A 3,836-nucleotide genomic window follows, 5' to 3' on the forward strand; every position below is an offset into this window, starting at 1 on the left:
CATCCGCACACCCCGACAACCCCACGCCTCAACACCCACAAGCCTGTCTTGCCCAACAATAATATTCATAAGGTCTAATATCCCTCTTTATGTTCAATTCTTCACAGCCATCAACTCCCTGACTGGTTAAATAAAGCGCTTCCTGCCCTCACACCGCGACTGTTGATATGAGCAAAAAATGTGAACACAAGGGCCCAGGGAAGAGTGTCTGGCCTTACACTAAGGCAGCAGGCTTAACTGAGGTCGGTCTCAAGGAGCCTGAGCAGGATTTCACTTAATTGCAATGAGTTGTAAACTTCCCTTTTTAGTGTGATTTAATAGCATTTTAAGCACATGTGATTGTGCTTTGTGTAACATAAATCCATGCTGAGCTGGACATGCTGCACAAAAGATCCTCAAGGACGCTTCCTGAACACAAATATCTTCAGCTGTTCACAAATGTCTTGCCCACACCATAAGATGACAAGGTGGGGGGTGGGGGGGTTTGCTCCTGAACCAGTTCTGTGCCATGTGCAGAAAGACCTGGACAACATTAGGCTTGTGCTGTTGAAGTGTCGGTAACATTCGTATAACAGTAACTGCTGGACACTGCACATTTCCACAATTAAAGGAGGAGGCTCATTCATCCCCTAACGCTAGTTTTCACAAGACTATGAGGAAGTCATTCAGCTCAATGAAATGATTGGAGAAGAGTAGTGATAGCCCATTTGGTTGCTTCCAACCAATTACACAGGAAGGGAACGAGTCACGTGTTTCAGACCACACCTGTGCCACTCAAAAATATTTGAAAGGTGGTGATCTAGACTCTGAAGATTTCTTATTTTAAAGGAAATGTAAAGTGTCTGTTCCAAATGCAATGTGAGGGTTTAAACTACAAGACGTAAGAAAAACACAACACAGGCAAATAAACCGGATTCAGAAAAATAAGTCTTTTTGGAAATCTTATCAGAATGATAGATAGAGCAACCATTATTAATTAAGAGTTCTGATACAGTAATATCCCATAAACACATACTTGGCAAAAAGGAAAGTTCAGGCACAGATTCTCAGATGCAGTTCTCCAGTCGAGGATGGAAAAGAAATCAAGTGAAAAATTCAGAGACAGTTGCAGCTAGTAGACTTCCACTGAAGCTTCCAACTCTGTTGAGACCCCTAGCTTCTGAAGTTACTGAGAAAGCGAAACTTTCCTGTAATGTGGCTCCCAGAACTGCACACAGTATTCTATCTATGGCCTAGCAAATGGCTGTTTGGCTCATAGTATTTCACCTCGATGAATAAACGCTGTGCCTACAGTCCGTGTGTTTTCTTAACTGGCTATTACACTTTCCAGTCACATTCAGGGATATGTGGAGAAAACACCTCTGAGCTTCCTAGTGCGCTGCCATTCCTTCAATACTCCCCTGTGTGATTCCTTCTTCCACACTGCATCACCTCATAATTATCAGTTTGCATTCCATCTGCCATTTATCTGCCCATCTGCCATTCTATCTGTCTCTTCCTGAAAATAAGGCCTTCTTTTTCACTGCCAACTACCCGGCCAATCTTTGCATCAAACACAAATTTATTATTACACTCGTCCCCCACCCCACGGTCTCCCCTCAATATTCACATGTACATCATTTATGAATACACAAATAATAAGATGCACTGCACTGCTCGCTGTGGTACACCACCAGACACTGCTCTATCTCCACACCTTTCCAGTAACTTGGGAACATATAGCAGGTTCTCTAGTCCTCTGGCATCACCTTTTGGTCAGATTCGACATAAACATTTACGTCAGATCATTTCCTCTCTTGTCTCCAACAGCATCGTGAGATACAACTCATCTGGACTTTACATCATCCAAAACCATCAATCCCAACTTGCATCTTATATCAATCTGTTCGAGAGCTTTACGATGCATCTTCTTGAATTCTGTATCTGCCTCCTTCTTCTCCCAAGTAAAACAGATGTGAAGCTCTCGTGTCACAATCCATCAATGTTCAGCAGCTGCACACACAGATAGCCGCTTGGTTTCGAAATGGGTCCTTATTGTTCCCTGGTTATTCTGTTCTGGTTGATGTTTTTGTAAAATATCTTGGGATTCCCTAATCTTACCTGATGCACTTCGCCATGTCCTGTATTAGTCAGTCTGCTGCGCGTGAATTTTCTAAGATCCGCTGAGATCACCTCTCATTCTTTGAAACAGTACTGAACACAGGTATAATCTCATCTGCACTGCATGCAGCCTGTGAAGAACGCCTTTACTTCGATATTCCAATTGCCTTTAAATGAAGGCCTACTTCACTTTTACCTTTCCATTTCCAAATGTCCCTCCTGAAATACTTTGGTTTAATTTTTTTACTATTCACGTTCTGAACTCTTAAACATCCAGCTGAACATCCAACGATATTACATCCAATGGTTCTCAATTGTCTCCATCTACAAGAAACGTCTTCAAACCACTGTTTGTTAACACTGATTATTCGGGGGAGATCCATGATTGCAGCGATCCAGGAAACTGCCTGCTGAGATCTGCACCAGAACCCAGACAAAGTTTGCGTTATCCTCTATTTCTTCCCTACAGTCGTAAACATCTGTCATTTTTGACCCACAGCATTGCTCTCTGCCATTTTAAGTGAGTAAGGAAAATGATTAAGGGAAAATGACCACGAGGATCACAACCAGCAGGATACGCCTGCATCTGTGATGTCGGCCTCCGCGAGCACACCAGGGAACTTATTTGTGGAGCAGATTCGATTTGGAGTGCAGGAGCCTGAGAGAAGATTGATTCAGCCATGGAGGAGACCTGAACCATGCGGGAACTGATCTCAGCCAAGCTGCAGAAGCATGACCAGGAGATTCAGCATTCAGGCCATACGTCGGGGAGTTGGAAGGGCAGACGGCGGCTTCGGAACTATGGCAGAATCCTCAGCTTGTCGGGTCCAAGGCCGGGAATGTTAGATACGGCCTTAGTAGAGCAGGTCGAGGACTCGAAATCGGAGCCGTCAGAAGAACATCAGCTTGGTCGCGCTGCTGGAATGAGAAAAGAAAGCCAGCTCGTCAGCTTCTTGGAGCAATAGCTCACACAGTTTTTGAAGCTGGAAGTCAGAGCAGACTGGGTGCGGGTTGAGTGGGCCCAATGGGTCGCAGTGTACAGGCCCGGATTGGACCAGTGCACTGCCGGTCCTTGTGCAACTCCAGCACGATCGAGAAAATAGGTGCTGGAAGCTTCTCGAGTTCTGCGGAAGTTTCCATAGGTTCTAATCTACAATGGATCACAAATTATGTTTTTCCAAGACCTTTCTACGGCTGTGATCCGCAAGAGGTAAGCCTTAATAAGGCCAAAAAGGACTCTGAGGGATGTGAATATTCTGTACTTGGTACGATATCAGCCATGGAGGGTCTGTGTTTAATTTTGACTCAAGAGAAACGAAAAGGATTTCCTGTAAACATTAAAATAGACTGGCTGGTTCAAATAATATGGGCAAATGTGTTCCCTTTGTTTCTCTGGGGTTTGCCTGGTTTACCTCGGTATGGTTTTTTTTAGTATGTGGAGGTCCCAATTTTCCTTTTTCTCACTCCTCCTTTCTTCCTCCTCTCCCATTATCCTTTTTTTTTTCTATATTTGCTTTTCATTTCTCTCTCTTAGTACGGAATAGGAAAGGGGGTTGGGGGAGGTGGAGTGGTTACATTTTGTTTCACCAGGACTGCCTCGGGTGAAGGTATGGATGGGGTGGGGTTGAATGACCACTTTTAATTTTCTTGTTGTAAAACCCGTGTAACTGTCTTAAACTTTGCTTTGTCCAGGTTGGGAGTGGTTTCAGCTAGGAGGAGCCATGGTGGATTAATGG

The sequence above is a fragment of the Hemiscyllium ocellatum genome, unplaced genomic scaffold (genome assembly GCF_020745735.1).
Source record: "Hemiscyllium ocellatum isolate sHemOce1 unplaced genomic scaffold, sHemOce1.pat.X.cur. scaffold_459_pat_ctg1, whole genome shotgun sequence".
Lineage (NCBI taxonomy): Eukaryota > Metazoa > Chordata > Chondrichthyes > Orectolobiformes > Hemiscylliidae > Hemiscyllium > Hemiscyllium ocellatum.